The 22,099-nt window shown below is 44.0% G+C and overlaps 1 long non-coding RNA gene and 3 other non-coding genes across 6 annotated transcripts; all 4 read right to left on the bottom strand.

Annotated features, from left to right (window-relative positions):
- Positions 1-11,080: 11,080 nt before the first annotated feature.
- Positions 11,081-18,943, bottom strand: LOC124684689. Of its 3 annotated transcripts, none has more exons than XR_006997115.1 (9): positions 18,887-18,943; positions 17,792-17,933; positions 17,624-17,703; positions 16,802-16,966; positions 15,837-16,057; positions 14,673-14,808; positions 13,566-13,751; positions 12,630-12,763; positions 11,081-11,286 (listed from the first exon to the last, which is right to left on the bottom strand). It is a non-coding gene; the product is annotated as an uncharacterized LOC124684689 (long non-coding RNA). The 3 variants fall into 3 exon arrangements; XR_006997113.1 differs by having other exon boundaries at positions 11,083-11,286; positions 14,702-14,808; XR_006997114.1 differs by having other exon boundaries at positions 11,083-11,286; positions 14,702-14,808; positions 16,815-16,966.
- On the bottom strand, positions 13,819-13,910 carry LOC124685523. The gene has a single exon (XR_006997510.1). It is a non-coding gene; the product is annotated as a small nucleolar RNA Z266 (small nucleolar RNA).
- LOC124685524 lies at positions 14,053-14,144 on the bottom strand. The gene has a single exon (XR_006997511.1). It is a non-coding gene; the product is annotated as a small nucleolar RNA Z266 (small nucleolar RNA).
- Positions 14,318-14,437, bottom strand: LOC124685506. The gene has a single exon (XR_006997492.1). It is a non-coding gene; the product is annotated as a small nucleolar RNA snoR86 (small nucleolar RNA).
- Positions 18,944-22,099: the final 3,156 nt, after the last annotated feature.

Here is a 22,099-nt window from a genome sequence, read left to right as displayed (position 1 = left end):
GGAGGGGAGGAGTTGACAACACTGCAATATGGATCACTTGTTGTACCAAAACAAAAGAAGAATTTATAGTACTATTTTCTTGATCAAACAGACTAATGGGCCGGCCCATTCGGACTTGGCTTCAGGCGATGCACGCTCCGACGCGCTAACGAGCGAGGAATAGGGAACCCCGTGGATTTGTTGCTCGGGAAAGAAGCTACATCTCACGAATTAGCGACTAATTAGCCAAAACATATTCCCCGCCTAGGAGCGGGGCGGATAAACGCCCGCACATGTGCAAGAGGGAGCGGGCCGCGGCCCATCTTGTTGAGTTTACCGTTTTTTGTTTTTCGGTTCTTCTCTACTTTGGGCGGTTTTTTGGTGGTTTTTCATTTTTTTAATTCTTTTTCTCTCTTTCGTTGAAACAAAAAACGGAAAGCGAAAAACTCTTTTTTTTGGGTTTTCTATTTTCCCTTTTTTGTTTTTCTGTTTCTGAACCTTTTCAAATCCGAGCAAATTTTAAATTGGAGAAAATTTTAAATTGGAGAAAATTTGGAATTCGAGCAGATTTTAATTTGGAGCAATTTTAAAATTTAAGGAAAATTTAAATTCAAGAAAATTTTAAATTAGAGCAAATTTGAAATTCGAGCGGATTTTAATTTGGAAAAAAATTCAAATTCGAGAAAATTTTCAAATTCGAGCAATTTTTTTAATTTTCATCGTTTTTAGATATGATTTTTTTTTTCAAAATCTGAAAGGTTTCATAATAAAAAAAACTGTAGATAACCTCTCTGGGTGGTTGGGTCGGCCCAATAACAGGGAGTGAGGAGGAGGAGCTGCGTGCGTGCGTGCCTTAAGAGCATCTCTAGTCTCGTCCCCAAAGATTTTTGGGGCGCCCCGGAGATATTTGCGGCACCAATCGCACACCTCAAAGCTTTCTTATTGCAGCACGGCCCAATACGGTGTCCGGTGCTCCGAGCATGTCCCCGCTCCACAGGGGACGCTTCGGGCGCGCCGGACATATGGAGAAGCAAGACGAGGAGTGGCGGGCCCGACGTGTCATTGACACACGAATGACGCCCAACCGTCGCCTACCTTGCGACGGAGTTATTATTGGCGCGCGACGATGGTGAAGTTGTCAGGAAGGAGAACCGCCGCAGTGGCAACCGCGTCGATCAACGCGCGAACCGCTAGATCGGAGCGCGGACTCCGCGGAAGAGCAACCGCTGCCTTCTTTGATATCTTCCCCGCCATTCATCTCCGCTCAATAAAATCCCTATGTCTACGCATTCCTATCTCCAACCGGCCGGTGCCCTTCATCTCTCCTCTCCTCTCTGACCAGGAGCAAGATCTCTTTGTCATCGGACACCGATAGCGAGGGGAAGCCGATCGAATGGCGCCATTGATGGGACATAATTTCCACACTTAGCAGCTCTAATTCCCCGCCGACGGACGATCAGAACGAGGATTGGGAGGCCAACGATGGCCATGAGGAGGAGGAGGAAGAGGATGGAGATGCCAGGTGGAGACGGCTGTAGGCGGAGGAGGCGGCTGAGGAAGTGGCGGCGGCAAAGAAGGAGGCAAAGGGCCTAGGCAAAGGCGAAGGCGGAGGCGAAACCAGCGAGCATCGATGACGACGAATACAGCAAAGACTACTCGTCGGAGGGGGACACAAGCTCCTCCGACGCGTCGAACGCCACAACCTCTTCGAAAGAGGTGACGAGCAGAAAGCGCCTCCGTGAAGACGATGAGGCGGGGCCATCAAAGAAGAAGTAGTTTAAAAATTAGTTTGAACATATTTTTCGCAGTTTTTATGTTTTAATTTAGAGAGAAGTTCAATTTATCCCCGGAAACTCGTCTCAAAGTTCAAATTACAACCCTCAACTTTACTTTTGTTTAATCTTCAACCCTAAATTCTATAAATCGTTTGGAATTGAACTTCTACCCTTTTTGACAAGTTTTGAACCGGTTTTTCTTTCCAGTTAGCGGGTTTTCTTCCTATATACTGACATACACGGTACATGTACTTTCTCTCTCTCCATATCGTATGATCACCTCATGCCTCATCATGATCGTCTTCCTCCCTGGAACGAGGCCATGGCAACCTGATACGTCCCCGACGTATCCATAATTTCTGTCGTTCCATGCTTGTTTTATGACAATACTTACATGTTTTGCTTGCACTTTATGATGATTTCATGCGTTTTCTGGAACTAACCTATTAACAAGATGCCACAGTGCCGCTTCTCGTTTTCTGCTGTTTTTGGTTCCGTAAAGGCTGTTCGGGCAATATTCTCGGAATTCGACGAAACGAAGACAAAACCTCCTATTTTTCCCGGAAGCATCCAGAACACCGAAGAAGAGTCGGAGAGGGGCCAGAGGGCCACCACACCATAGGGCGGCGCGGCCTGGCCTGGGCCCACGCCGGCCTGTGGTGGGGAGCCCCCAGGTGCCCCCCTGCGCCGCCTCTTCGCCTATAAAATCCCTTTCGACCTAAAAACACCGTAACTCTTGACGAAACTCCAGAAAGACTCCAGGGGCGCCGCCGCCATCGCGAAACTCCAATTCGGGGGACAGAAGTCTCTATCCCGGCACCCTGCCGGACGGGGAAGTGCCCCCGAAGCCATCTCCATCAACGCCATCGCCTCCATCATGCTCCGTGAGTAGTTCCCCCATGGACTACGGGTTCTAGCTGTAGCTAGTTGGTATCATCTCTCCCATGTACTTCAATACAATGATCTCATGAGCTGCCTTACATGATTGAGATTCATCTGATGTAATCGGTGTTGTGTTTGTCGGGATCCGACGAATTGTTACATTATGATTGTCTATCTACAAAGTTTATGAAGTTATTGTTGCTGCAATCTTGTTGTGTTTAATGCTTGTCACTAGGGCCCGAGTGGCATGATCTTAGATTTGAGCTCTATACTTATTGCTTAGATTGTATCTACAAGTTGTATGCACATGTCATTGTCCGGAACCAATGGCCCCGAAGTGACAGAAATCGGGACAACCGGAGGGGATGACGGTGATGTGAGGATCACATGTTTTCACGGAGTGTTAATGCTTTGCTCCGGTACTCTATTAAAAGGAGTACCTTAATATCCAGTAGTTTCCCTAGAGGCCCGGCTGCCACCGGCTGGTAGGACAAAAGATGTTGTGCAAGTTTCTCATTGCGAGCACGTACGACTATTATTGGAAAACATGCCTACATGATTAATGATCTTGATATTCTGTCTTAATGCTATTTCAATCCTATCAATTGCCCGACTGTAATTTGTTCACCCAACACTTGTTATTGGAGAGTTGCCACTAGTGTAGATAGCTGGGAACCCCGGTCCATATTTCATCATCATATACTCGTTCTACATGTCATTGGAAGTAGTATCAACTGTCTTCTGGTGCCATTGCTCTCATATTACTATTACTGCTGTTGTGTTACTGTTACTATTGCTCTCATATCACTGCTACTTTCACATCACCCCTGTTGCTAGTGCTTTTCCAGGTGCAGCTGAATTGACAACTCAGTTGTTAAGGCTTATAAGTATTCTTTACCTCCCCTTGTGTCGAATCAATAAATTTGGGTTTTACTTCCCTCGAAGACTGTTGCGATCCCCTATACTTGTGGGTCATCACAACCACATAGGGGTTCCTCCATCGAACAATAATACCCGGGGTCTGCCCTCTACATCACCTGTCGTGCCCAGCCTTCCGCCAACACGGGGCAACCACCACGCAGCGCAGCGAGCCGCGGGGGAGGATTTTTTATTCCGACGGGTAAAGAGTTGAAGATGAAGCATAGAGTTGAAGATGAAGAGTTAAAGACATAGAATACATGTACGCACTATTTTACCAATACAATACATTACCTGACAAGAAAACCCGGCTTAAAATAATGCAAGGGGTGATTATGAACCATTTTTAGAATTCAGGGTTGAAAGTTGAATCAAAATAAAGTTGAGAGTTGTAAGCTGAAATTTGAGACAAGTTTAGAGAGGTAAATTGGACTTCTCTCTTTAATTTATTTTAATATGTTGCACTACTTTGAAAATCTCAATTGTACGGGAGTGGTGTTTTGGAACATGGGTGCATATGCTCCCTATATTTTGAAATGCATGTTATGAATATTTTAAATTTCAAAAAAATTGAAACAAAAAATTTGTACTTACATCTTCACGTGCTACGCGCTCACAAAGTCGTTTCATAAAAAATCGAATTACCATGTGACGTGTGTAAAAAAGACAAAATTCAGTGCTAAAAATAATGCTTTTCACAAGATAAAGTTTCTCCTTTTTACATAGACCACAAAAAATATTGGTTTTTCGTGAAACTTAGCGAATGCACATACATTATGGAGATGTACATGTAGAATTTTTTATCCAAATTTTTTGACATTTCGAAATATGTTTTTTTGGTAGAGGGAGCATACGCACCCGGGAGCCGAATTGAATTTCCCCAATTGTACCTACAAATTTCTTCTCTCTATTGAAATAAAAATAAAAATAATGAGTTATTTTAATGTTTGGGTGCGTTTTGGGGGGTCATGGCTGGAGAGCGGCACGAAGCATCGCTCAAATACTTGATCCGACGTCGTTTTGAAACGTTTTGAGGAACGCAGGTTGACGAGATGGGCGGCTGGGCGGCGAGGTTCCATAGCGCATCGGGGAACTGCCTGTAGAGGTGATTCCTCTATAGGTTGAGCTGCTCGACGGCTGGTGGAATTGGGCGGGTCAGCTGATTCATGAAGAGGCCTCCTTCTTCCATCACACATATCATCTCAAAGGGCAGAGGCAGCGCGCCACACTTTCGTCCGACGCAGGCCGGTCATGACTATGACTTTGACGCAGTGATTGGGAGGCAGACCAAGAGTCCAAGACAGCGCCAAGCACACCACGGCCGAAAGTGGTTACCTCATCCTTGCTGTTTGTCGAAGAGACGATGCACGTATGAGAGAGATTTATCTCGCCACCGTAATATGCCTATGCGGAGACGAGTCTGCACGACAAGACCAAGACGTTGGCCTGATGCCTTGCCAGTTGCCACAACCGTGGGAGACGGTTTCAGATTTTGTCAAATCGTCACGACCAGAAGTGGCCTGCTCATCGGTACCGGAGCCAGTTGCACGTACTTAACCTCAGCACGTAAGTCATGCTATATTCAATTCCACCACCGCTTAAGAATTTGGGGATGTTATTTTGGATTGATTACTATTCCAAGTACTCCATACAGATCTGCTGTTTCATATGCAAATGCAGTTGCTAGCTAAGTATATAAGGACGTGTCTTTGTCCTGGTTTCCTAAGAAGTCGGAACAACCTTCTACTATCCATTGTCGAGTTTGCATTGCCGCTCATATGCACATAGAGACAGATCATATATGGTTCTTCTCTCTAAGTGTGTATGTTCGCGTTCCACGAGCAGATTGGCCTGGTCAAGTGCTCAACGGATCCTCATATCCCAAAATAAAAAATATCACACATTATAAGGGAAGAAAAGAATCTCTTCATCATGTGATTTCTCTTTGTAACATAGAGATTATGACCTCCTCAGCGATCGACGAAAGTTTGCTACACCTAGATTGAGCACGGCCGCGGCCTGGCATGCGCCCTACCTAACAAGCACGAGCACCACCAGAACAGTCCAACAGAAGCTTTACTCTAATTTTTTCTTTAGTTGCTCGATGAATTTTCCACCTAAACATTTTTTTTATCTTCTGGTGTTCTAAAAATTATAAAATTGATTTTATGACTAAAGTTCTCTTAGGCTAGAACCTGTTCAATAATTTTTTCTGTTTTTCATCACGCAACTTTTTTTTTCTATCCTGGTGCAACACACGTGCATCTTTTCCTATATATACATATGTTGGTTCACCATCAATGATGCTGAAAAGAGGAGAAATGTCAACACAAATGGTTTGCTGAAACGCTTGAATATTTGGTTTTCCCCGGTGCAACGCACGGGCCTGTTTCCTAGTAAGCTCTAATCCCCGCACGCACGCCAACAGGGGACGAAGCCTGCCCGGGCCTGCCGGGCTAAAGCTCCGCCCATGGATATCTTTGAATTTTTTCCCAGTCGAACTCTGTGTTCCTGTTGGAAATAGGTCTGGATAAATGCCTCGCACGAAACGTAAACACGGAACACACGTTTGTCGAAGGAAAGCAATGGCTGTAATATTGCCCTTGGAGATTCAGGAGACGGAGAAGGTACTGTACTAGTAGTACTCCAACAGCACCATCCTTCCGAATCCTAATCAGGATGTGTCAGCGACAGTCGAAATCCCACCGATTCCTCTCAGAGTAGAAGTAGGACTCATCGTAGAACAGTCAGTTCCTACTTTGTAACCGACGATTCCTCTCAGAGCAGGAGTCGGAGTCGGAGTCGGAGTCGGAGTCGGCAAGCCCTCCCGAGATCAATATAAGCAGGGCAAGGGCTGCGTTTCACGGCGCACAAAGCAAGCGCTCCGTCCGGCCTCGTTCGATCACGAAGAGCACATCACAGGAACGTCTTCGTGCTCGGCGATTTGGATCAGGGCATGGCCATGGACGAGCAGCAGCGAGCCGCGTACCGCTGGGGCCTGGTGGCCAAGAGCGGCTACTGCGGGCACAGGCTGACCCCGAGGCCCGATGAGCCCATCTGGGTCGACGAGGTCTCCCTCGTCGGCCAGGCTGACGCTGGCCAGGGTGCCGTGGACGCCCGCGTCGAGATCGGCACGCGGGACCTTCTACTGGCGACGCTGTCGGCTGAGAAGCCCGAGGTGGTGCTGCAGACCCCGGTGTTGCTCGACGAGGAGTTCTGTTTCTACGTGACGCCGCAGGGAGGCTACTCCGACTCCGACTCCGGTGCTGATGCTGATACCGAGAGCGACGACACCAACTATGGGGTCGCCGTCTACTTCGGGGGTATTGTGTGTCCTCTGGAGCCTCTGGACATGGAGGAGGACGAAGAGGCCGGGAGTTCGGAGTATAGCGATGATGACGAGGAGGAACACGAGAAGGGGAGCGAGGACACGGAGAAGGATGAAGAGGCCGTCAGTTCGGGGGATGACGATGACGACGACGACGAGAAACACGAGAAGGAGATCGAGTCTACGGACAGCGATGCGGTGATTTCAGGCAACAAAGACATCGCTAGCAGCTACGAGGAGGAGGAGAGAAGCGACGGCGAGGTGGGCCGGCGCTCGGGAATTTTTGCGTTTCTCTGTCTGCTGACGTTCCTCGTATTGGTGATATCACTCATGTATTGTTAGTTCATGATGATCGTCGATGGCTAAATTGTGTTGTTGATTTTACTTGATTCGGAGATAGTAGTGTAACAGATCGGTTGTGTTCAATAAAAGGGAAATTGTAACTTGGATTATCCATTTGAGTATGATTTAATTCAAAAATATTCGGTCCATGATTTGGTGAATAAAATTAGGTACGAATTGAAGATATTACTTACTACATCTGTTTTTCCAGAGTTGGGTAGCATTAGGAAGCTCCTCAAAATTTTATCTCGAGCATCTGGAGCCCCAGGTTTTTTCCAAAATATTATGCACTAATGTGTTGTTAGTTCGTGAAGCAATATGATAAAAATTTAATGCCATTTTGACTCAGTGCCAAGACTCCTAGGTAAGAAAGATACTACACCTGTTTCAAATGAAGTGTAATGGAAACCTAGTGCCGCCTCCACCTCCATGTTTTTCATAGATCGGTTCCCCGCCCTCTCCCACGACAACTTGCCGCTTGGGTGGGGGAGAACCCGATCTATTCATCATGTTTTAATAAATAAGCAGGAGTCGGAGTCGGAGTCGGCAAGCCCTCCCGAGATCAATATAAGCAGGGCGGCTGCGTTACACGGTGCACAAAGCAAGCGCTCCGTCCGGCCTCGTTCGATCACGAAGAGCACCCAGGAACGTCTTCGTGCTCGGCGATTTGGATCAGGGCATGGCCATGGACGAGCAGCAGCGAGCCGCGTACCGCTAGGGCCTGGTGGCCAAGAGCGGCTACTGCGGGCACAGGCTAACCCCGAGGCCCGATGAGCCCATCTGGGTCGACGAGGTCTCCCTCGTCGGCCAGGCTGACGCTGGCCAGGGTGCCGTGGACGCCCGCGTCGAGATCGGCACGCGGGACCTTCTACTGGCGACGCTGTCGGCTGAGAAGCCCGAGGTGGTGCTGCAGACCGCGGTGTTGCTCGACGAGGAGTTCTGTTTCTACGTGACGCCGCAGGGAGGCTACTCCGACTCCGACGCCGACGCCGACGCCGACACTGACACCGACACCGACAGTGACGGCGTCGCCGTCTACTTCGGTGGTATTGTGTGTCCTCTGGAGCCTCTGGACATGGAGGAGGACGAGGAGGCCGGGAGTTCGGAGTATAGCGATGATGACGAGGAGAAACACGAGAAGGAGGGCGAGGATACGGACACGGAGGAGGACAAAGAGGCTGTGAGTTCGGAGGATGACGATGATGACGATGAGAAACACGACAAGAAGAGTGAGGTTACGGACACGGAGAACGATAGCGGAGCGATGGATTCAGCCAACAAAGACATGGCCTGCAGCAATGAGGAGGAGAAGAGAAACGATGGCAAGGTGGGCCGGCGTTCGGGAAGTTTTGCGTTTCTCTATCTCCTTCTGCTGATGCTCCTCGTGTTGATCATGTATTGTTAATTCATGATCGGTTCGTCTATGGATAAACTGCTTGGTCGATTTTACTTGATTTGGACTTTTTTTTTTTTTGAAATGGGAGTTGTGTATTAATCAATAGGTAGCTGGTTCTTACAATCTTGCACGACAAGCTCCATCACACATGATGGAACCTGGCCTTGCATAACACCACCACACAACTCTCTATGTCCTAGTTGAGCCAGACTATGGGCAACCACATTTGCTTTCCTGCTAAGGTGTACTAGCTTTGTATTTCTCCCTTCCGGCTTCAGATGATTGAAATCATTTGCGATGATACTCACTGCCGAACGATCAGTAGCACCTGGATCAAAGATCTTTATAAGAGAACTGCAATCAGTTTCAAAAACTAAATTTTCAGTGGTGAATTTTGCTGCAACTTTCAGACTTTCCAAGCAAGCAATAGCTTCACACATTTCAGCAGATATGCAATGAGGGATTACATCCCAGGCTGAGAAAACCACCGAACCGTCATGCTTTCTTGCCACAGCACCCCATGCTCCAGTCAACGTATTTTCAGTAAAGGCAGCGTCACAGTTTACCTTTACCCAACCGAGCTCAGGTCGTTCCCATTGGGAAACATGGACTACTCTTTCTGAACCTACAGTAGCCGGTTCCATGTCGATCAAAGCCGATTTCCCCTTCCTATCCACTTCAGGACCCGCTCGTTTCATCGTGTGGAGCAGCGGTGCCACTCGGTGGCGCGCAGCTTGAAAGGAAACAACGGAGCTCTAGGTGGTGCCGTCTTCGTCGGAGGTCGTACGAGCGGGAGATTGCGATGGTAGGAGGTACTTGTGGAGCACCGGTGTTGCACAGAGACGTGCGGCTTGGAAGGCACGGGGCATATCCATCCAGCTGACTCGCGATGATGCACCCTAAATCGCGTCGCCGCCGTCCATGCATAGACACAAGGTCGTCTCCGGCCGGCCCGCCCCTCAACCAAAACCAAACGACCGCAAAACAAATGGAGAAGAAAAACAAGAGCCCGCCGCTTCGATTGAATTGGGCTGAAGAGCTCAGCACGCTGACCGGCCGACCTTCTCTTCGACCATAGACGACAGGGTCGCCTCGCCTCGCCTCGCCAAAGTCCAAAGTCACAAGTCACGCGATAGCCGACGCGCGGCTGCGTGGCCATGGCTTTCTACTTATAGAGCTAGATGTGAAGATATGGGGTGCTAATGTTTAGATTCTCATGCGGGAAAGATGGGGCAATCCGAGTGAAACAATGGACGGACGGCTGGGATGCAACATGCACATGGATGGCTGACATGGCTTGGCAAAACGAAACCAGACCGTATAACGAGGCGTTGGTGTTAATTAACTTGTCTCATTCCCGATGGGTCATCTGTATTCATTCTCTGACCAAGCATTCATTTACCTGTATTCATTCTCTGACCAAGCATTCATTTACCTTCCCAGTCATGGACCTGATGGATGTGTTTGTTTATACTTCCTCCGAGAGAAAGCTACAATGTCTTCTAGCTTACGCCTACGCCACGCTCACGACACACAACACATATTTACAAGGTTGTACATGTACCACAACTATCCATTATTTTTAATACTTCTCCGATCTATACTACTTACCGCTGAATCGCATATATGTAGTACACATTCTAGTGTGCCTATTCACTCATTTCCGCAATAAGTATTATGGACCAAAGGGAGTAATGGTTTTCACTAATAACATATAAATGTACCATGATTTTATTATACAGGTCTATTGAGTTCTCATGATAAGTTCTTTTGATCTTTATTCACAAAACATAGCTCTTGATGATTCGTGGGAGCAAAATGCCACCTCTATTCAAGCATCAGGCAAGAAAATATTTATTGATTGTCACAGTTTACATTTGGGCGTCAAAATATTCTGCACCAACATCGCACAGCAGAACACTTGAATTGTTCAAATCAACAGCAGGCCATATGCTGCACCGATCCAACATGCATGCTCATTTTTCAAGACAAAGGCAAATATATATCTCCACTTCAAAAAACCAACCAACAGATAGGGAGCAGCAATTCATGTAACCTGGTGTTGTTTTCATTTGCTACTTTCATGTTTTCAAAAAAAAAAATGAATGAATAAATCACCTAGACAATACAGCCCTATGTATGCATGTCCATGCTCAGGTTTTCTACTTGACTACCATGCAGCTTGCATGTCCGCACCAAGTTCCTCTCTCACAACAACACAAGCAAGTTCTCGATAAGTTATAGACCAGCCAACTCTCTATAAGTTGCAGACTGGCCAGCTCATCTCCAGGCTCGTCCTTGCTCATGCGCCACCGCCTGATCCTCCTACTACCCAAATGCCGTCTGCTGGCAGGTTCCTGGATTAGAGTGGTGCCACTGACCAAATACCATATGCCGAGCCGCTTGGCATCCGTTCTCTATCAGCCACAGCAGCTACATGCAAACGTCAAAGGAATGAATGCACAAGGAATACATAAGAAAAAGGAATCCTAATTCAGAAGGTAATGCCTGGATGGCTGTTTTAAACCATCTTGTGGTGATTTCCCTGTACAACACAATCTGCACGCACAGAATCCTTTTCTTTGCAGAGAAAGACCATGTGGCGGTGGACCAGAGCCGTGCCCCGTCATCCTCAACACGTCAACCTCCCAAGCACTAGACCAACCCTGCAAATAACAAAGAGGAAGTTATAGGTACAGGTAGTAGGGCAAAGGGCTACAGTAATGTGATCAAGTAGCTTAAGCAAAAAAGCTGAAACTGTTTTCTCCAACATGTACAGCCAGTACATGAATAATCTAAAACAAATGGCAGCGTAACAAATACAATGTGGCTAATTTCCAGCATACCAAACTAGTCACGTCATCACTCCTCAATCATGTAGTACAAAATTAACACAACAATCTGAACCATCAAGGAAACTAATCTCCAGGAGTAGCGCGATACATAAAGGAGGTCCATTGCTAGCTAACTGGTGTTTTCATACACGGATAGCAGATGTCCAGATACTATCTATCAGTAACCAAATGAAAAGAAGTTCACTTCCAAGACAACATAAAATTAAGAAACTACTATGATTATGTACTGACCCACACGGCATGGCAGCACAGTGCATCTACATGCAAACAAGTATTCTCAAAAAAAGTGGCACCTATGTGGAATTACTTTGCATGTAAACATCATGGTTTGTTCTCTATCGGGAAACTAAATCTGGGTAAATTTCCCTTTTAGAAACCAAATCTTGGTAAATTTCATCGAGTCAAAACCCGACAACCAGGGTCTTCACCAACCAACATGAAAAGGCAAATCTGGCTTTTGTCCAACAAAGAGAGAACGAAACTTGGCCAGGTACTAATAAAGTACGTCTATAGTCACTGACAAACCCCATGAAAGTAGTAGCAACACGGAAGCGCATATCAAGTTAGTGAACTATTTGAAGTCACATGAAACAATGCAAACAAAAAAATTACACATAATCATTTGGTTGTCCAGGCTATAGATTATCAGAACACAACCTGTCCAGAAGCGCCATAAACAGATAACCATGCAGAACATTATTGGCTAACAATGGTATACGACAAACTTCAACAGCCAGGTATACTATCGGCGCACTATGTGTATGCAAAGGCAAAAATGTAAGCAAAAGTTCACGCATCATGCTTCTTCATCAAAAAAGCTCTTTCTTGCAAGATGTACTGGCTAATGAAAATCAGGAGCATCCTTCAAAGAGAATAACACAGCAAGCAATTTTTACTTGTGCTGTAACTTGTAATTCTCGCTGCTGCATCTATCAATGCATACTTCTGCAACCCTTATGCAATCATCCAATCTCAAGCAGATCAACCTCACAATCCAAAACTTAAAACCAGATGCACTACATATTTCAATATCTCAGCATAAATACACTCGATTTCTTGAATGCATCACTGTGCATATGGTTGTTCCATTCTAAATCAGGAACTTGAAAAAACCCTAAAGTCGGAGCTAAGAAGAGGAAGAGGAGGGATTTTACCTTCGAGAAGGACAACATCAGAGGGGTGGACACCATTGACATTGCCGCTGCCGCAGGAATTCTCGACACACCAAGGACCGGAATCCACTTCTTGATATACCCAAGGACCGGGCATATAAACATCAACTTTGCACCTGACATGTAAAATCAAATAGATTAAAGTATACCAATCTATGAAAGCTCCAGCAATTTCATTCATTTAATCAACAGGGCAAGATGTTGCATTCCATGACTCAAGTGATATAGTAGAGGCAATATTAGTGCATCTTAGTCTGATGCAAAACAGAAATCACAAAACTAACAGTATTTGATCTATCAAAATCAACCAGTCAATAGTGTTTCAGACAAACCAACTACCCATAGACATTTTCTGTATTGTGTCATCAGCTAGTCTACTACTTGTTTAATAAGATCAACCACATGTCCCTATTTTCTACAGTAGCACCCTTTCCAGAACATGAGAGATAAATTCTATACTCCTTGTGGTATTGCTTCTCTAGCAACTATGTCTGAAAGCATCATCTCGAAACTTGATGAAATGGTTAGAACAACCTTACTTAAAACCTTGGACATAAGTATGTGGCGAAACATAGATGAAGAAACAATATCTTGTTTAACCTGAACATTTGCAGACATATAGATAGGTTGTCTACAGGACATTGGGTACCAAATTGATTAAATGGTTTCAGGAATAAACAAAAACATACATTTCTAATTTTTTATTGTAGCTACTACCAACAGCATCAGTTCATTGTAATCCCCAAACTGAATAAGCATCCTATGCCAGCACTCATAAAATGCATTTGACATCCCGCACAACTAGGATCGAAGCAGATGCACTCAAAATATCTATGTTTCAGCTAAATACAGACCACATTTCAATGTCTCCTAGAAGAGGAGTAGAACAGAGAAGATAGGACGTTCTCGAGCACGCACCGATGCCAGGGCTGGAGCAGCGGAGGACAAGCAAAAATGCATTGTTGTAGAAGAGCACGGAAGTGTACCTGACGCTGGCCGTTGCAAGTAGTCCATGTAGAAGTACCAGACTGCTCACCTAATTATTGTGGCCACACTTCTTCTCGCGACAGTTGACAACCCTCGGATGGCAGACGTGCATAGCACCTGAATTGAAGAGAAAATTAGAACGAAATAGGTAATGCAATTTGGGGTTAAATAGTACTAATTAGAAGATTGGCCGGGTCAGATAGAATAAATGCCTCAAAATGTTTTAGCTCATAAGGTGACCTCATACATCTAATTGGTTAATCATTCCAGCCAATCCATTATGATTCTACAACACCATAACTAACTACATGCAACTTGAAGAAACAAAGAACGGATCAGCTACTGACAGTAGAGAAATGTATGTGAAGTGTGTGCTTAGAGATATGGTCACTGAACATATCCTCTGCAAATGAAGGAAGATTGGCTTGGTCAGACAGAATATATGCCTCAGAAGGTTTCAGCTCACAAGGTGACTTCGTACATCTAATTGGTTCATCATTCCAGCCAAGCAACGATGTTCCAAAACTACACTCACAAAAATAACTACATGCAAATAGGAGGAAACAGGCCAAGATCGGCTAGCGACAGTAGGTAAATGTATATATGGAAATGTGTATCTTGGTAATGTTGTCAGTGAACATAACAACAGCAAAAACAGGCAACCACCACTTCTAGAGATTTGTGATGTAGCAGATTGTTCAAGGCCATCACAGCAGAGTAAATCTGTGTGGCACGGAGAACTGTGTATTGTTATCGCCAACCTTCAATGCAAATAATCACCACTATACCAGAGCACTTAGCTCTGCAAATTGGCTATCCGTTTCCACATAGATGAAAGGATACTAGTTTATGGTTCATTTAATCAACAAAGCAAAAGTTGCACTCCACGATTGAAGTGACACAGATGCAAAAATATTGTTGCATCTACGTCTTATGCAAAACAGCAATCACAAACCTAATATTATTTGATCAAAAAAAAGCCAACAGTATTTCAAACAAGCCAACAAGCCATAGGCATTTTCTGTAATGAGCACGTACATGACAGAATGGAAGAACCAGAGACTCACCAAAACCACGCAGTCAAAGATGAGGCCACCATTGCCACGGTTGCGTAGCGGTAAACTTGCCTCCTTCGCACGGTAGGGAGAGCGGAAGTAGTGAAACTAGTGGAAGCCTGCAAAGGTAGCTCCAAAGTTAACAACAATTCAAACAAAACCGTGTGCCTTATACTCTAAGGGCACTCAGTAAATAATGATGTGGAAATATGAAGTCATTTATCCTCACTAGATCCGTACTCCAACTATATAAGATATAAAAGGTCTCCACATCTAGATGTAAAAGTTTATGCATTCCAACAAGTACGTGGGTTGTTGATGTCTAAAATGGCTGATTATATCAACCAAGATCGGTATGTCACAAATGTTAGCAAACGACATGCAATTTTGCGAGCATGGACCACGAAGTAACTCGTTATCATTCCATTTGACATCTTATCTCCATGGTTACATGAGATAACAGAACTTGATTTGATTATTTGAATGCACAACATGTCCGCGGCTTCAATTATTAAGTTAAGCTAATCTTATAAAATAGAGATATAGAAAAATAGGAGGTCTGATAATCACTTTAAACCAAACAAATTGCTTCCCCATCAGCTAGTCATTAATGATTAATCAACTCTATAACAATTTAACACAACCGATTATAGAAAACTTAGCAGGAAAAAAATCTTGACTATTGGTGAGGATGTGCTATTAACTCAGAGAAATATAAATGTTAGGAAAGGCCTAATAAGAATTTTGACACCAGAAATGGATCGGCAGTTCTTGCGCATACATTTTTGGAATATATTCTTGTGCACGATATTTGAAAGTGAACTGAGGACTTGAGGAGTGCATATGGGTAACTGACGGTAATTCTGAAAGTGGTGTTTGTGTTCAGTGTAAATGCATGGCTTCCAATCTTCATTTTTACAAGTGTATACCAAATTGCATGCAGTTATAGTTAGCTCCTGCCAAGAGAAAAAATAGTCACGATACACGCAAGTACCTGAACAACCAAGAAAATCACATTTCCAGTTCGATATGAAGAAAACCTATGTATGATGTTTAACTCTGACAAACTTGTTGCCCCCCTGTACACTAAATACTCAAGTAGCCCAACGACAAAGAAAATAATGAGAAGAACAAGTTTGGTGGCGACCTTCTGGTACTATGGCGGTCTTTCTCTCGGTGGAGAAGAACCGGAGTCAAGGGGGTGGTGGTGACGTGTTGATGGGGGCAAGCCAAGCGTGGGAGGATCAGGTGTGCCCATCAGAAGCAGCACCACCACCGCCAAGAGCCTTCACCATCAGCAACAACTCCGGGTTGCGCGGAGAGGCTCTGTCCGAGACAACCGCCACCAGTGGTAAGCTCATCATTGACCTGAAAATATGTGCAAAATGATCAAGTAGCTGATGCAAGTCTATTTAGGCACAACTAACTAGCTAGCGAACCACATAACGATCCATGGCAGCGAGGCTGTGCAGACGAAATCAACCCGATAGATGAGAAAAGCAACCTTTTTTCTACTAATATTTAATGTATATAACTGTACACCCGTCGAGTTGCAATTAGTATCCAACATGACAATACTGAACAAATTTGGTAGATGCAAAGGAAAAATATCCCAGCAAGCTAACATGCATTACTTAACAACACATCCATTATGTATTACCAATTACCAAGTTTACATAACAGCATAAATGCAAAATCAGGTTTATTCCCTCGAATTAACATGAATGCATCCATATTTCCTGAGAAAATCATGAATCCTAGCATCAACTACCAAAACATTTTAGACTCAACGTTTTGATCCTCTGTGACGCAAAAGAGGTTATTAGCATAAGAATATTCTGTTCTTATCATCTTATTCTTAAGCCTAAACCAAGGAAAATAAGCAAGCAGTCCTTAAAAGTGTCCCCTACTCCTAATCAAACAATCACGACTAAGCAAGCAGACTAATAAGTAATAACAACTAGACAATGCATCTGGTAGAAATTTAAGCAAAACCAGAAACGAAAATTGAGTTAAGCTAGATAGATAGGAGGTACCCCGCACAAAGGCGGGGCACAGAAGATCCATGCCTCCAGGCCATGGTACCACAAAGAAGAGGCGGAAGGAGGTAACCTGAAGAGCTCACCGGAGTGGGGTGTCGCCGAGGCTGAATGTCATCACCACCACCGCGGCCGCACGGCGGCAAGAGGAAAGGAGGTAGTGGAAGCCGGTTGGAAAGCCGAGCATAGCATCCACCCCACTGGAATCTGTGGCCTGCACACCGATATTGCTTTGAACCTGAAAATACATAGGGTTAAGCACTGCCTATGCATAATTAAGCAAGACACAACTGGGAAAAAAAGCTTCCTAAAAGTCCACTTGCATTGACAAATGTAGTTCTGTTTTATTAATTAAGTGAGAAAAGACATACATTTAAAGATAGTTGCATTAACAAGTGCTAACCACACAAAGAACGCAACAAAGCTGAGTATGCAGCCACCAAACAAGCAAGAGGGAAACCGAGCTTACATGAATATACAGATATTTTTTATTCCTGGAACTATACAGTACATCATTGGATTGGGTCATATATAAAAGAGCTACATGATGTAGCTATCTAACAAGTTCTGGATAGATGAAAAGATGGCAAAGCTGACATGAAAACAAGGTCTGGTGCTACAGAAATTATACTAAACATGGTCAGAAGAGAAACACAAAATAGTTTAAACTACGACCACATCAAATACTTCGAGGTCTTCAGATCCACTGGGGAAGGAGGCAACATCTACATTACAGAAGGGAAAGCTTAAACAAGAACATACATTCATTTCTGCATATCGCCTCAAACCGCACATCATAAACAAAAGATTACACACCAATCAACAAGCACCACACACAGATTCAGAGCTCATCAGCAAGTAATAGGAGAAAGAAGATCTGGGTCAGTGAAGTTACCCAGAAGCGCTTGGGAAACTCGGCAATGAGCTTGTCGTGGTGTTGTTCACCTTCTCCTTTTGCTTCCCGTTGCTCCAATTCTGCAACCCCAGCCAATACAAACTCCATGAGAAGACAACACTAAGTCAAATCAAACAAGCAGGGAAAGGGGCCGGGGTGGGATTAAACCTTCCTCTGCTTAGCGATCAATGCTGAGATGGATCCTTGGGTCATTCTGTCTTAGTAAGCAGGTCCTTGACGATGGCAACGACCCTAGCCTTATCGACCGTCCATGCCACATAGGTCGGTCAACACGTTTTCCAAGTTGAAGCTGCAACGCCAGTTTGTTTTATGCAAACAGCAAAGTGGTCAGCACCAATCTCTGAATGATGAAATCCGAGAATTAAGAGGACCAGCAAAAGTGCTGGTCAACATGTGGACTTGTAAATTTTACTCCAGCAATTTAAGAATGGTAAAGAGATTCAGCATAGCTTGAATAGGACCAGGGAATCAAGGATCATCAACTATTAGTCTTTTGCCTTCCAAAGGAAAGACTTGAGGGGTCAGCTACTACTAGTTTGTTTTTTGCAAACAGCAAAGTGGTGTCAGCACCAATCTCTGAATGACGAAATCCGAGAATTAGAAGGAAAAGTGCTGGTCAACGAATTGCATAATATCACATGTGGACTTGTAAATTTTACTCCAGCAATTTAAGAATGGTGAAGAGATTCAGAATAGTTTGAATCGGACCAGGGAATCAAAGGATCATCAACTTTTAGTCTTTTGCCTTCCAAAGGGAAGACATGAGGGGTCAGCTACTACTAGTAACCATCCATCTCAGTAAAAAAAAGATTCAGAACAAGAAGAAGATCAATAAACTACACGAGAAAAAAATATGTGTATTTTTTATCACGCCATGGTCACATATCGCCAAACAGATGATTACTATACACGAACATGAATAGATTCAGTGGAGCAAGAATAATAGCATGCAGCTATCATCAGAATCAAATCACAGGAAATAAACGGATTATTCCACCTAAAAAATTTGATGAAGATTACACAACACCAGTCCAGTAACAACAAGAAGATGACTCCAATCGAAAATTCTTGAATTACATAGCCCTGGAGCTCAAGTCACCAGACCTCCTTAGTAGTTAAAACTTAAAACCTACAAACCACGTATCTAGATAGTCATTGTATCACCCATATGGGGGGTCATCGGACAGAACAGATGCTACCACAAAGCACTTAGAGGAGAGGAAGGGAGAAATCGATGCTCACCAGAGGGCAATTGTATACAAGGCCAAGACTTCACCACCCTAGTGGTTGTGACACGGTGAACTCGTCGTCATCACACTAGAAGTCATGTCCATCCAGGACTGAGCAGCATGACATAGGATGGCGGCAAGGCCGGAGGTAAGCAGTCAAAGCCGCGGGCATATTGTGCATCTATATCTGGCTGTCACTCACAAGACTATTCACCCTCTTGTCAGATATCTACATGCAAAAAAGAAGTGTTAACACGATAATCAAACTCAGAAAGTTTATGCTTGGAAGAATATAAGTAATCTAGCTACTTGACTATGATTTCAAAATCTGGAAAAGTTCCACTTGTAGCTCTCATTAAACTCCAACAAAAATAACGACGCTTGATGTCACATGCGTCTGGTGGTCTGAGATGCCAACATAACATAACAGTGCATCTAGTGACACAAAGAAAGAAACCCATAACGGAGGGGCTTCATGTTGGCGTGCTATATGTTTAAAGTTGGGCTTGGGCCTCGTGAAGGACAGCCTCCCTGTAGCAGCACAACCAAAACCAGAACGGGCGGGTCACCCAAAACCAAAGCAGCTAGTGAGACAGAAGAAAGTGACTCATAACAACAGAGGGGCTTCATGTTGGCTCGGTAGTATGTTTTAAGTTGAACCCCAATGGATGATATTAGTGGCTTCATTTGAATATAAAGTGGGCTCGGACTTATGCCTTTTTCCTAAAATGGAGGACTTGGCATTTGAATGCCTGGTGCTAAACATGGCAATTGAGCGACAAGTAAATGTGGAAGTTTTTATCTTCTAACAATGTGGGTAAGGGAAAAAAAACTAATGTCACAGAACTGATATGAACCATTTTGCAGGTTTTGAAATACACAAATGTGTTTACGGCTCTATTTTGCCACCAACAGTTTGCAACACAAGCCATCATTCATTTTTCTGACTCAACACAGACACAAATACCAGTTGCCCTTGTGTGCCGGTGCCCATTTCAGCAAGTACAAAAAATAAAATAGGAGGAAATTGAATAGCGTGGATGCAATCGATCCGAGCTCAAGCAAATAAAAAAAAATTGACCTTCTGGTGCCAATGTCAACGTGTTCTGAATGGTGGCGGCGAGATAGCTATGGTTGGGCTTTGGGCCAAGCAGCTAGACCTCTCTGCAGCAGGACCATCAGAGCAGGAATGGGTTGGCCACACCAGACCGAAGGAGCTAGAGGCAAGCCATGCCGCGTGTAACATGTTCTGTTGATTGAGAGTTGGTAATGACCATTGATGACCACATCAAATTACATTTTCCCCTGACTTTCTTCCCTCAAAACAAATTCAGTCCCTACAAGAAAGGAACCCAGAAGTCAAACACAATGGCAAAGGACATAAGAGGAACACAAAGTGGTCAGTACCAATCTCTGAATGATGAAACACGAGAAATAGAAGGAATAATGATGGTCAATGAACTGCATAATATCACATGTGGACTTGCAAATTTTACTCCAGAAATTTAATAATGGTAAAGAGATTCAGCATAGTGTGAGGAGGACCAAAGTATCAAATGATCAACAACTATTAGTCTTTTTCCAGCCAAAGACATGAGGGGTCAGCTAGTACTAGTAACCATCATCCCAGTAAAAAAAGATTCAGGGCATGAAAAAGATCAATAAACTACGCAAAAAAAATGTATTTTCATTACACCACGGTCACATGTCGCAAAATAGATGATTATTATACACGGACAGTAATTGATTCAGTGAAGCAAGAACAATACCATGAACCTATCATCAGAATCAAACCACGGGAAATAAACGGATTATTGTCCCTACACAAAAATTGATCATGATTACACAACACCAGTCCAGTAGTGTTTCAAATGAAGTGTTAGGAAGATACTCCACCTGTTTCAAATGAAGTATTAGGAAGCCTAGCGCCGCCTCCACCTCCATGCTTTTCATAGATCGGTTCCCCGCCCCCTCATGCGACATCTCTCGCCACATTGGGAGTGGTGGGGAACCCGATCTATTCGTGATGTTTTTAATAAAAATAGTGTTTTCAATAGATTACGTTATGGCTTTGGTAGCCGTTTTCTTTTTGGCTCCGCCTCAATAGAGATGACATCTTCCAAAATAAGCTAGATCTCCATTCCGACGTTCATGGTGTGCTGGAAGATTACAATTGTCCAAGTATGGGCCTTGAGATCTTGCTTCGTGTCACATCGATTTTGAATTTTTTTTTCTCATGGTTGTCGCAAACATGATTTACCTCGCAATATTTTTCCTCGCGGCTACATCCTCGACAATGGTGATTTGTACTCTCGACTTCCTAGCAACTATTCGATTGGTTTTTCATGGCATGCCCGTGTTGGTACTCTTCGTGTGTGCATGTAGCCTTTTTATTGTGACTCAAAATAAAATTATAGGAGAATCTTGTTTTGTATTTACGGTTCTATGGTTTGATATCTTTCTTTAGCTACCTTCAGGAAAGTACCAGATTGTGTCATGGAAAAATAAAAAGGTTGAAAACATCAAAAATTTGTTGGTTTCTTCTAGACTATTTTGTAATTTTATTTTGTAATCACTGGAGACATCTTGTATATTTCTATCATGTATTATTTATTAAGTAAATATATATAGTATTGATAGTAAAAAAAAACTGTTGCGTTTTTTACCAAAATGAGCGGACCTGTACATAAAACCTGTTTAGATATATTTAGACCACCGACACTTATTTTGAAATATAGGAAGGATAGCCCTAGCAATCCTCCAGAGACACCAAACCTTCCAGCCTCCTGCTTCACATGCTCACATGTCCACTTTTAGGAAAAATCCTTAATTTGCTACATCGCAGAAAAAAAGCCCCACTATTGCTTGATTGAAGCAAAAACGGTTCATCTAGAAAGTAAAACAGAAAAGATCCGTCGAACACAGACCTCGCTGGAGACTTGTTGGAGATCTCACCAGAGAGATTGTAGCACAAGAATAATACTGAACTAGCAGAACAACGTAACATCTGTGGCAAAAAAATTATACTATTGTGGTATCGAGAACTACCCCTCCCGGTGGACTGCTGCCAGCATTTCAACTCCATGTGATAGCACCGCCACTTGCTTCTTGAAGCACCGATACTAACTATTGGTAGCACCATTAGTGACCGTCTGTAGCACCGTTGCTGACCTTTTGTAGCATCACCACTAACTGTTGGCAGCACCGTTCGTTTAATGTTTGAAGC

The sequence above is a fragment of the Lolium rigidum genome, chromosome 1, assembly GCF_022539505.1.
Source record: "Lolium rigidum isolate FL_2022 chromosome 1, APGP_CSIRO_Lrig_0.1, whole genome shotgun sequence".
Lineage (NCBI taxonomy): Eukaryota > Viridiplantae > Streptophyta > Magnoliopsida > Poales > Poaceae > Lolium > Lolium rigidum.
This window is presented reverse-complemented; position numbering and strand designations above follow the sequence as displayed.